Genomic DNA, 13276 nt, shown 5'->3' with positions numbered 1-13276 from the left:
TAGCGCCCGGTTTCGGTGCTGAATTCAACTTAGGGCGCTATTTCAAATAGCGCCTCAGTTTTGGTGCTGAATTCAACTCAGGGCGCTATTTCAAATAGTGCCCCACCTGCGGCACAACTTCAAGTCGTGACTTCAAGTTGCGCCATCCATTATTTCCGTACCAAAACGTTATAAAACCGAATTGGGTTTTTTTTTAGGTTCTTTCTTTAACTTTATTTCCTCTTTTTCAGCCCATAACTCAATAGCCCTTGAGGAATGGTCGTTTGATCCCAAAGATGGAGACTTTTAATGTACCCTCGCCTTTCGTGACTCTGGGAAATAAATATATTGGTTATGCTCTTCTCCATGACCATGTAACCTCCCAATCCCTCTTCATTTTTTGTTGTAATTTTATTAATAAATATTAAATTTATTTCTTGAGGTTTTTTTCTTTAGGGTTTGGTTAGCATGCTAATTGATGCTATATTTGTATTTATTACGCAGCAGCCAGCTCCTAGACTTTGTTGTAGGAGTTCTAGTGCTGATTAGATGAAGAAGTGGGTGGAAGACACCTATATCACAGTAAGGAACTTTCGAGATATAGTTTGCTACATCTTTTATCACTTGTTAATATTTTTTATTAACTGGCATGTGATAGAGGCAATATCTGAGAGATGGTGTCCCTACACATCTACTTTTTGGCTAAGGCCCGGTGAATTTACTATTTTAATTGAAGAGGTCACAAGAATCTTAGGCTTAGGTTATAATGGAGCCATCCTTTTTACTCAGTTAAAACATTACTACAAAGAGGATTTTGACGCACTTATGGGATTGCCTATGCAACACTTTATTAGTAATAGGGGAATGGTAAACCTAGAGGCCCAAAGTAAACAATTTCATTTGAAAACCCATTATAGTAATCGTGAAAATTATGCTGCTGCAGTCGCCTTTTGTTTGATTGAGGAACTTTTATTTCCCAATAAATCCCATAAACTTGGGTTTTTCACAAGTTTGACATGAAGGGTTGAACGTGGGGAAACTAACTTCACAGGGTACGTCATTCTTCTACAGGTAACTAAAGTTCTTCTCACTTCTTCCTCCTTTATTATTATTATTACTCTTTATTTTTTATTATTTATTATTATTATATTTTTTTCTTTTAAAATTTTTTATTTCTCATTAATATTCATTTATTTATTTTACATATTTATTATTGTATATTTTTGTCTCTGCAGATTTGGGTGTACATGCATTTTCTGACCCTTAGTCTTCCCCCAAGAACCCATTTCATAAGAGAAAATCCATTAGCAACTCATTACAGGGGGGGAAAGGAAGGTCAACAATTAACCATTATAGGTAGAAGTTAGATGAATTGGGTCACGTAATATGGATGTTAGTGCCCGCTCATAAATGACGGTCCAATCTCCTCCTGGTTGGGCCACAAGAAATCGTTTCCTACCATCCACAACCATCAATTTGGTAAGGCTCAAGATGTAGTGAGAGCTATCGCCCCTATACACTTTACTCGTTCCATACGCAATGAGGGGAATGCAACAAAGTTAGTGATGGTTCAATATTTTTGGATTCAAGCCGTTTGTTCACCCTTGGACCCTTGACCAGAGGGTACGACTACTGCCAGTGATGCATGGTTGAGATTTTGGTCGGAGCAAGCGCCCCCTTCATTTTATGAATCACTTCCTAAAGATAAGATTGCTGCAGAAGGTAGAAATTTGCTAATGGCTCAAGAGTACGAGGTTAAGGAGTTGGTTGATAGGTTCGAAAGATACGGGGAGGACATCCACAAACTCGAGACTTAAGTGGGGTATTGGAAGAAAGAATCTTCTCAGTGGAAAGAAGCATACGACCAAGAGATTTGTGAAAAAGAAAAATTGAGAAAAGAGTGTGATGCATTACACAAGCTCGTGAACGAATCAGACGGTTTGGATGATGAGGATGACCCTCCTTTGTTGGACGAGGCAAAGAAGAAGGCAAACAATAGAGAGCCATGAGCGAAACGACTTCATCCATTGGTCTTGCATGAGAGCAATTGAAGTCTTCAGTTATTATATTTTTATTTTTTAATATTTTTTATTTTAAATTTTCGACATTAAATCAGTTTCTCTTTTTTTTGTTATTATTATTTTTGGTTAATTCTGGTTCATTAAAATCATAATAAGGATTTTTTCTTCATTTTGTATTTTGTTTTGTTAGTTTCAGCTTATTGGAATGAAATTCAATAAAGAATTTATTATTACTTTTATTATTATTATATTTTTTCTTGATTTAAATTTTTTTTTGGTCGAGCGGTTACAATTAATTTTGAGAATCAAAGGAGCTTCGCTCGCTCTCTCATTAAGCGTCATTCTTTCCTGGCATCTTTTTCACTAACAGGGAACTCATTCTTCCCTCCAAAATCTTGTCCCCTCTCTCACCAAAACCCTTTGGTACGATTTCCTTGTCCCTTCTGTACTCGTTAATGGCTTTGGGGCTTTACCATCCCTGCAGTTACGACGCATGGGTTCCTTTCCGCAGTAGAGATCCGATATGTCTGGTCTTTGATTTGTTTTTTTAGTAGGTAGTTAACTTTCTTGGGGAAAAGGGCTCTTGGCTCAGTGGTTAGGGCGATGAAACTGCAATGTAATGCCAAGGGTTCCAATTCAACCTTTTGAAGTTTGTTCAGCCATTACTTTAACCCAAAAGGTTGTTATAAAATACCTTAATTATGAATCATGAAATATCAAACATGTGCAGGTATGTCAATCCGATGTTGGTTGCCACTTACAGTGTAAGAATTAATGTGTCATCTTCCCTGCACATGCATAACGTTGGAAATTTGTGTTCCCCATTGTTGTGTGTGATAATGCTTTGTCCAGACCCAATAACAAACTGAAGGCTTAGATTTTATCTGGGGCTGGAATAGAATGAACCTTGGGTTTATGTACTCCAAATATATTAATTGGTGGCTTTTAATGTTTGCCTTTTGGGAATTTCCAACGTTATGCATATTATCTGTTTGATAGTTTGATTTGCACATCTGTAAAAGCATTGAAACTTAGATATTGTTTTGAAGTTGGCTGGATTTTCTCAACCAAGTTTTCTTCTTCCCTTTTTTTTTTTTTGCTATACTTGAGTAGCATCCATAGGGACTTGTCATCCATCACTCCATAACTGTGTGATCTGCGTTGTCATTTTTGCTGCTAGACTTTCCATGTCCGCTGGATTTTACTTTGCAAATCTTATTTATTCAATGAAATTTTATTTGTAAAGAATGTGAAATTTTTAATTTGTTCCCAGATGCGAGAGAAAGAGAGAGAGACTCATTGTTATCCTGGTCCTGGTTAAGGTTCATGGTTATCATTCTACTGTTACGTTATTGTTAATTGAGTTATTGAATTCTATTTAATTAAAAAGGCTTCCCAATGGCTGCTTATTGTTAATCCAACCTGTGGGTCATTGAAATGGTTGGATCCTGTATTGTCAGAGTTGGAACATGATGTACTTTTACCCCATTCTGCTACAAAAACATGTCATAATTAGTACGGTGATGGTTTTGTTGGGCTCAATATTCCACTCTCAAAAAATGCAACCCACATGTTCATCTACTCGCTCTGTCCATTTGGTGGGAAATCTCTTTGTTGACATTCCTCAAGTCTCATTCCAAGCACATTGACATTGGCCTAGAAAAATTGGCCAGTAGTGATTGGACTCGTGGGGCTTAACTACTCGACATCTATTGACTACTCTACCCCTAAGTGGCTTTCGTGGCTCTCAACCCAAATAAATGAAGAAACTCCCATGTTCAACAAGCAAATACTCCCAAGCATCCCCATAAATGGCCCATGTAGTGTTGAATAAAGCCACCCAAACATCCCGTGATCAAGCTCTCCTTTTTGCACAGCTACTTATTTCATGTCAACAGGTTAAATTGGAATATAGGGCTTGAATTCTCATGTTTTACCCACTCAACAAGTTATTCCTCAAATACTCAGGTTTGGGATCCTTAGAAAATTAGGTGGCAATTGATTGTGAGAGCATAAAAAAAGTTGGAAATGGTGCAATTGGAGGTCTGTGTAAAGAGATGTATGGAGTGATGGAGTGAGATCGAGTTGATACTTGTGTAGAATGATGGGAAATAAATGCAACTGGGTGGGATGCTATTGTTTAGACATGTAGAGATGTATTGCATGGTGACCATGATCCAAGGAACCTTGCAAAATCGAGACATTGTTTCACTGAAACTCTTGCAGGCCACACCAACTCCTGGCCTTTGATTTAAAATGTTTTTGAATTATTAAAAAGACTCACATATTGTTGAAAATTTCAGCAGTAGAGATCTGATATGGCTGTTCCAAAAATTCAGAAGATTGAGGGATGCAGGGGAAATTCAGAACTCAAAGATTTCAAGATAGAGTCTGAGAAGTCAATCAGAAGTTTTGGTTAGAGCCATTCTGCTGTAGTTGATCAACCCAGTTACCGAGGAAAACTTTCAGGGTGGCCTCCCAGGACTTCATTGTCACCTGAGAATGGGAAAGATATGTTTATGGACCTTAGGACATTCAAGAGGATCTTTGCTTGACCCAATGGAATGTAAATTAATTGTCTTGTTTATGTAGCTTGTGTAATCTTACTTTATTATGCTAATTTTCAGTTTTCTTTCTTATTCACATGGTGGTTTGGGTTCAAAGTGTGATGGTTAATTTGTTAGTTTTCTCTTGAAACTTTCTTAATTTCAGTCTTCTATTTCTGATTCAGAGCATTGAAAAACTGATTGGGCATTATTACTTCCATGCTTTAAAGTTTTCTTGTCTCTCTATTTTTCTTGTGGCCTATATTGAGCTATTCCACCTTAGAATTCCAGGGTGGACTTTGAACAAGGGCTTTGGTGAAAACTCATACAGAATACACTAGCCTGGCTAAATGTCATCGGACTTTGGGTATTCGTCTAGTTCGAATTCTGAGTATTTGAGTCCTAGAGGCAATGACACAGATGAATGTTCCTTGGGCTCATTGGTGCCCGAAACCGTGGAAGGTTTGGAGGAAAGGAACATTGAAGGTGTAAAGGAGAGGAACATTGAAGGTGTAAAGGAGAGGAACATTGAAGGTGTAAAGGAGAGGAACATTGAAGGTTTAGAGGAGAGGAACATTGAAGGAAGACCACTTGAGTATGGTGAGACAAGTGCAGAGACAGGATCAGAGGCGACAGATAGCATGCAGTAGTTTGACCAGCCTCGCCATATTCGTCAGCGTGTCCTTGAGTTTCAGGTAGACATTTGCCCTCATTTATTGTTATTTCACTTTCTAATGATTTTTTTTTTTGTTTTTTGTTTTTTGCACTCTGTGCTCCTCTTTTCTTTCATAATAGTGACTTAAAAATTGTGGGTTTTCTTGGGTGGGGTTTGCAGGTGGTGTGATGGTTAAGGAGCCATTTTAACCGATCCATGTGGCAGCAAACCTATGAACATCTGGGAGAACTACGTCTTCAATTGGAGAGTTATGGGTTTGACCTCTTTTGCAGGACTAGGTTTAGAAAAGTAGACCTAAGACTGATTGAGCACATATGTATGAGGTGGAGGCCTGAAACCCATACTTTCATGTTTCCTATTGAAGAAGCCGCCCCTACTTTAGAGGATGCAGTGAGAATACTGGATCTAAGGATCACAGGTAGCATGTGCATTTTGGAAGCAGTAATGCAGCCTTAGGAAAATTCAAGGAGCTACTAGGTTTTGAAAAAAACTAGGGGAAGAAGCATGAAGTTCGGTATGAGGAGCTATTGAGTGTCTACAAGTCCGATGGTAGACCGAACTTTGAAGAGGAAAAGGATTTTAGCATCTGAGCATTTTTGCTTATGGTTTTCGGATCTACCTTATTTGCCAATACACAAGGGGGAAGGATAAACTTACACTACCTAAACATCCTTGAGGATCTTGAGCAGCTAGGTAGTTATTCCTGGGGTTCAGTGATGCTCAGCCACTTATATAAGTGCCTGGACAATAGGGTTCTTACAGGTCATTCTTATCTCGGAGGGTGTGTGGGGTTCCTCATGGTAAGTGTAGTTAATTTGTTTTCTCACATTTCTCTTTCAGGTTCCCCTTTTCCTTTCTCTCTTAGTTTTTGGTTATGTATCTATATTTTGTCTCCTTCATTTGTTTTTTTTTATTCCTTCTTTTTTGCAGTTATGGAGCTTTGAGTACATAGCCATATGTCGCCCGATCCAGAGGCTCGAGAACAGCGAACTCTAACCCCAAGGTGCCAGGTGGAATGGTTGAACAAAGAGAGACATGCCCGAACATACTTCCACAGTGCATCGGGACCAATATGACAAGCTAATCGAGGAGCAGGTCAGTACTACATTTGTACTTTCCTATTTTATTATCAATTCATTTATCTTGATTATGGCATCTGATCTTTAATTTCTCTGCTTTGGGTTTCCCTTTTTTTTTTAGTTTACTTGGCACCCTTATGTTGACGAGGAAGACAACAATCTGGTGAGGACAACACGTGTCTATTGGCGTGCCCAAGTCAATCTTATATTAGACGATTCTCTACAAGGCTATCATCTTATATTAGACGATTCTCTACAAGGCTATCATCTTATATTAGACGATTCTCTACAAGGCTATCATCCTGAACGTCTTACAGAAATTCGGGCTCACTCAAGATGCCCCAGCGTTTGTTCCCCGTAGGCCTGTTCATAAGATGAAAGGGGGACTTCTTTATGCAAGTGAGCTTCAGAGGGCACGTGATAGATGGGCGCAAGCATCTAAGTTTTGTGCAGATGGGGTTGAAGGTGTTGTACTGACACCTAGTTTTAGGTCTTGGTTAGAAGGGGAAAAAGTGGGGAATCCCAGACTTTTTGGGATGCAAGCAACTGGATGGGATTCAAACTCAAAGATAATAGTGCATAATTATCTGCAAGGGGATCCTCATGTGCTACTGGATTGTCTGATGAAGAGAGCTCAAACAGATGAAGGGCTAGGTCTTGAATTATTTAATTTGGTAAGCTTCCTTGAACTTTAATCTAAGTTTTTTTATGTTATATGATTTAGGAATAGTCATGTGTCAAGTTGTGGTTATTTGATAGGGTTCACAAGAGAGTAAGGCTCGCCTAGAAGCAACACTGAGAGATCTGAATTCCGCCAGAGAGGAGATCGAGGTCCTTAAGAGGCGCCATGAGGGATGTGGCGAGGTTCCGAGTAATTCTCTCATTCTTAATCGATCACCGGTAAACACTCTTTCCTCTTTCTCCCTTCTTTTTTCTTTTTGAAGTATTCAACAACGCTCAATGCTGACCCTATTTCCGACATTTACGATACCAGTGGAAGAGATCAATCTACCGTAGTCTATTCGTGAAAAAGGCGGTGGCATGAGGACCAAGCGCCTCATGATTTAGAAGCTCCTGACCATGCTGATTGGGTCAATGACAGAAGTCAATTAGTCGAGACTGTTGACTGCCTTACTAAGGAACTTGATGAAGCCCGATCTACCATGGTATTACAGAACTAATTGTGATTGCGTGCCTCACGCGTATGTATTCTGTATGCATTCTTTTTCTTTGCATATGCACTCATATGCATGTGTATATTTCATTTTTGTAGGCCACTCAGCACCATGAGGATTCCTTAGATGTGCCGAGGGTGATGATATTACTGATTTTCTTCCTTCTTCTTCTTCTCCTTCCTCTTCTTCTTCTCACTTCTCATCATAGCATTTTGACTTACTTCTAAGCCGATCATGGGATCGAAAGCACACACAATGTTCCGACGTTGAGAGCTCGAATAAAATCTCTGAAATCCGAATTGAGAATCTTCAAAGAAGTAAGTATAACAGTATGTATTTTCATTTGGTTTCAACTAGTTGTAAATGGGTAAGTGATAGGGCATTAAAAGTATAGCCTTTACAGGGATTTAGAGATAGGGTAATAAATTGTGGATGGAAATTAATGAATCTTTAGAGGACGGTGATTAGAGATAGAGAACAGTGATTTAGAGATAGAGAAAGTAGTATATAGAGGATGGAAATTAATGAATCTTTTTCATCAATTTTTTTCATCATTTATTGTTCTTCTCTTAGCTCCTCTCTTGCCACTTTTCACTGTATATGTTCTTGTGGGGGTGTTTCCATGACTTCTACAAAGGAGGAGCTTTTGCTCTCCTTTCTTGTATATAGTCTTGTAAGGTTTTTCTGTGATCCTTGTAAGGAAGGCATTTTGACACATATCAATGGAGGGAGTCTTTTTTTTTTTATGTCATTGGATAAATTGCCTTAGCGAATTTGAATGTGTTATGTATCTCATCAAAATATACAATCAAAGTATGTGAACAGGGATCAGCTCATCTCAAGGTTTTAGAAAACTCGTCATGGGCCAGAGACCTTTTTGACTTGTTATTTAGTAGAAACCCTTTTAATCATGGATCAGTGAGGTGCCATTCCAAGTCTAATGGAGCTATTTATTTATTTGTAAGGAAAGGATATTTATCAAGATAGAAAAGGGTCCAATACTGAAATACCAAAATAGTAGAATATGTAAATGTAAATTGTGAAATGTTGATAACACATGAAGTCGTTTGGCTTGGAAATAGCATGATAAAATGCTTTACACCCCTGTAAGTCTGGATTGTGTCTTTGTTTTAAAGAAAAGAAAATATTTTAACAAAAAAAAATATCTTTTTTTCTTTAAATATCTCCAGTCTCTTCCTTCTTTTCTTTTTTTTTTTAAAAAAAGGTTGATAAGATGTTTTTCACCAGCTATCTTGTTGACTTAAAATATCTTTTGCATGAGGCAATTAGTTTTTGACCGACACCACAGCTATTTAAATTGGCTAGGAGAATGGGAAAAGAATAAGGTTAGTGTGTGATGAACATTTGGCACTCTCATGAGTGGGAGTGATGAAGTGCATGTGTAATCCCCGAATAACTCCAGTAACATCGGAGCTTGGGTCCCTTGAGGGTTTTAGCATATACAACTTAAGGATCAAACTGGGATACCCTACCATTGGTGCGAAAGTACTTGGAGTTTGTGGCTGTACAAAAGTACTTCATCAATGGGGCTTCAATAATCATTCTAATAATTTTCAGATCTTCATGAAGATTTTTTTTTTTTATCCCCCCTCCTTACTAATTTATTTATTTATTTTTATCTCCCTTTTTCTTTTTGATGGCTCTTTTTTTTTTCCTTTTTTTTATCTCTCTTTTCTTTTTCTTTTTTTTTATCTTCTCTTTTGTTTTTTTTGTCTGATTCAAACCCCCTTAGGATACAAAATGCGAAAGATGTCGAGAGACCACAAAACTATATGTAATATTCTACATAGAAAATAGGGGTCAACCAGCATCTCCTCAAGTCAGCTATACAATTAACCATTGAAGGGTTCCAGAGTTCTTAGCAATGCTTTCAAGCTCTTTTTGAAAATAAATAAGAAAATTTAATATAATAAGATGGTACAATTGGACTGTCGATGGCACCCCAATCCCTTGTGTCAACAAAACTTTGTTCTAATCTTCACACATAATATTTCTTGAGATGCATCACATTTATTGGCTCAGCAAATTCCTGTCCCTCTGAATTAATGAGATGGTATGCCTCCTTAGAAAGGACCTCCGAAATGGCATATGGACCTTCCCAATTAAGTTTGAATTTCCCCATTAGATTTGTTTGTGCTGCCCTAGGGAAGATTTTACATAGGACCAAGTCTCCGAGTTTAAAATGCCTAGGTTTCACCTTCTTTTCATATGCCCTAGCTAGTCTTCTTTGATAGCTTTGTGCATTTTCAAGGGCTTTAAGTCGATTTTCATCAAGTAATTGAAGGAGTGCTAGACCAACATCCCTCTTTTCTTGGTCAGGGATTTCCTCTTCCAATGATACACAAAATGATGGAATCTCCACTTCGATGGGTATGACTGTTTCATGCCCATACACTAAAGAATAAGGTGTCGCTTTAGTTGGGGTACGAAAAGAAGTCCGGTATGCCCATAAAGCATGGTGAATCTTCTCATGCCAATCCCTACCATTTTCTGTAGTTCTTTTTATTATACGAATAAGGGACTTGTTGGTGGCTTCAGCCTGTTCATTTGCTTTAGGGTAATACGGAGATGAAAAATGATGGGTAATACCATACTTCTTGCAAAGCTTGCGCATTTGTTCATTCTTGAAGTGGGAGCCATTATTAGTGGTTATTGACTGGGGGATTTCAAACCTGCAAATAATATTCTTGATGAGGAAAAAACGACAGGTTACCCTTTGATAACTGAATATGTTACAGCTTCTGCCCATTTAGTGAAGTGTTAAGTGGCGACAAGTATAAAGTGGCATGCCCATTGCTTGCAGATGGGAAAACTTTGCCAATGATATAGAGGGCCCATGAGGAGATGGGCCACGACGAAACACTTGAATGTAATGATGATGAAGGGGCATGGATTAGATCAAAGTGAACTTGGCATTTGTGGCACTTTCTCATAAAATTGTAGCGGTCTCTTTCCATTGTAGGCCAATAATACCTTTGACGAAGGATTTGATGAGCTAGCATTTCTGAATTTACATGTGCACCACAGACTCCTGTGTGCATCTCTGTCATAATTTTAACAGCTTCTGTAGCATCGATGCACCTCTTGATCACCCCATCGAGGGTTAATTTGTATAAAGTATTACCCCTAATGGTGTACCAAATTGCCATCCGCTTGATGATTTGCTTGTCCTTACCTGCAGCAAATTCAGCAAATGATTCATCATTTAAGTAATTAAAAATGTCAATATACCACGGTAGTGCATTGTCATATTGAACTTCTGCAACAACCCCCTCTCTATTTAATCTTGCCGGGGGATTGAGTTCTCGATTCTCCTGGGTCTTGTAAGGTCAAAGCAATAACTTTTGTGACAGGCGAGATCATTGTTATCGTCCACCCATTCATCTTGGAGGTCATGAGCAGGACATAGGATTGATTCAATAAAGAAGGAACTATCTTGCTTACACCATAGGGTAATTGAACCGCACTAGCCAAGGTGGCTAGCGCATCAGCAAGGCGGTTCTTTTCCCTTGGGCATATTTGAGAGTGATCCTTTTGAACCATAACTTTAATTCTCGACAACTTGGAGGTAGGATAATAACTTCTCATCCTTTGTCCTCCATTCACCTGTTATTTGGTTAATTACTAACTAAGAGTCTCCAATGACATCTAATTCGAAGATGTGGAAGCCCAATATTAATTTTAAACCATTAATGCATGCCTCATATTCTGCAGTGTTGTTTGTGCATGAGAACTCCAATCTATAACCTCGAGGAATCAAGACACCATCAGGAGCACCCTACAACCATTCTCATTCATTGCTCCATCGAAGTAAAGGGTGTATGCTTCCATTTCGTCCTTATCTTGTTCGGTACATAAGATATCCTCATCTGGAAACTCATCATGAAAGGGTCTTTCAAAGGAATAGGATGACTTGCTAAGTGGTTTGCAATTGGCTGCTCCTTTATTGATTTTTGAGTGGCGTCTTGGATGTCAAATTCAGATTGAAGAAGTAACCACCACGCTGCTCTACTATATGTCACAGGCTTCTCGAGCAGATATTTCAAAGGGTCCATATTTGGCGAGTAATTTCACTTGGTGGACGAGCATGTACTGCTGAAGTTTTTGGGTCGCCCACACTAGCGCTAAGCAAGTTTTTTCAATAGGCGTGTAGTTAATTTCATACTTTACCAAAGTCTTGCTTAGGTAGTAGATAGCCTTCTCTTTCTTTCCTGACTTATCATGTTGTGCTAGCATAGCCCCCCAGTGAGGTGTCCATTATTGAGAGGTATAACAATATAGTTTTCTTAGATTCTGGTGGGCTAAATATGGGGGGATTTTCTAGATATTGTTTAATGCGATCGAATGCATTTTGACATTCCTGATCCCATATAAAAAGGGTGTCCTTTAAGAGGCGATTGAAGGGTTCACACTTGGCAGCCAACTGAGAAATAAATTGGTGAATGGCTTCAATACGCCCTTGTAGCCCTCGAATTTCACGAATATTTCTTGGCGGTGGCATATATACAATCGCCTTGATTTTAGAGGGATCAACTTCAATGCCTCTTTGGCTTACAATAAATCTGAGAAGCTTTCCTAAGTCACTCCAAAGGCACATTTTTGTGGGTTGAGCCAGAGCTTAAATTTGCAAAGGCATTCAAATATCTGACGAAGGGAAGAGATATGATCCATTCTAGTACGGGACCGAATGATGATATCATCTACATAATCTTCCATATTCTTGTATATCATATCGTGAAATATAATTGTCATATCCCTTTGATAAGTTGCCCTGGCATTTTTTAGGCCAAAAGGCATCACTTTGTAACAATATGTGCCCCATTGGGTGATGAAGTTTTAGTTTGATCTTCCTTAGTCAACATTATTTGATTATAACCAGAGTACCCGTCCATGAATGAGAGCATTTCATGCTCAACAGTGCTATCGACTAGTTGATCTATTAATGGTAATAGGAAGTCATCATTTGGGCATGCTTCATTAAGCTTTCTATAATCAATGCAAACACGAACTCTCCCTCTTTAAGTATGAGTCGATGCTGGACTAGAGTGGGGTCTAGTCCTGGCATGTTTGAGTAGGACCAGGCGAAGACATCTTGGTATTCATGACTTCCCTTTTAGATGGGGTAAGAGATGTCCCAACAAAGGTGATTTTGGGATCGTCAACGGTGTTAAGATTCACTTCTTCAGTTTCTTCCATGATGGCTGAGGAAGGTTGATCAAAGCGCTTGGCAAAGTCCTCATAAACATATGGATATATATCTTCATTCTCCTCCTGATTTTCGTCGATTTGGTTACAATTTAAGAATTTTGCATTGATCACGTCTCCAAGACTACCACTTACATCTTCTTTTGGTCAAGTAATGAGAGATCTGATAAGGAGTGTATTCCGCTCGATGGAGTCTAGTGGAGCCCTTAACCATGGAATTGCTAGGGAGCCAACAATTAACCAAAAAGGAGATCTTCACCACAGGGGATGATGGGAATTTTGGGATATGAAGAATTTCTAAAAGACAAGGCTAAGGAAATAGTGATGGTGGGATCTGAAGCATTTATAGTTATGGTCATGAAAGGGTATTGTGTTGGATTAGTGAGGTTGTGATATTGGAAGAACTCTAATAATGAATACAGAGAGCTCAAAATGATTTTGTGATAGTTTGGCCTGTGAAGTTCCATGAGCCGGCAGTGATTGGTGTAGAGTAACGGTGAAAGTGAGAATATGAGATGGAGAGGGATCAAGAGAAATAGGAGGTGCTAATGCCATAGGGGTCCCATGAGATGGA

General features: G+C 38.7%; 2 long non-coding RNA genes across 7 annotated transcripts; both read left to right on the top strand.

Annotated features, from left to right (window-relative positions):
* The first annotated feature begins 2308 nt into the window (after window positions 1-2308).
* Window positions 2309-6563, top strand: LOC18430494 (uncharacterized). 6 transcript variants are annotated; one of them, XR_002280330.2, is made up of 5 exons: window positions 2309-2423; window positions 4838-5241; window positions 5382-6022; window positions 6153-6317; window positions 6423-6563. It is a non-coding gene; the product is annotated as an uncharacterized LOC18430494 (long non-coding RNA). The 6 variants fall into 6 exon arrangements; XR_002280327.2 differs by having other exon boundaries at window positions 2323-2730; XR_002280329.2 differs by having other exon boundaries at window positions 2336-2423; window positions 4830-5241.
* A 55-nt stretch (window positions 6564-6618) lies between these two features.
* LOC148782785 (uncharacterized) lies at window positions 6619-8222 on the top strand. The gene is made up of 4 exons (XR_016050844.1): window positions 6619-6975; window positions 7061-7201; window positions 7296-7467; window positions 7575-8222. It is a non-coding gene; the product is annotated as an uncharacterized LOC148782785 (long non-coding RNA).
* Window positions 8223-13276: the final 5054 nt, after the last annotated feature.

Source organism: Amborella trichopoda, chromosome 3, assembly GCF_054954075.1.
Source record: "Amborella trichopoda isolate Santa Cruz 75 chromosome 3, AtrichopodaSantaCruz75HAP2 v2.0, whole genome shotgun sequence".
NCBI lineage: Eukaryota > Viridiplantae > Streptophyta > Magnoliopsida > Amborellales > Amborellaceae > Amborella > Amborella trichopoda.
This window is presented reverse-complemented; position numbering and strand designations above follow the sequence as displayed.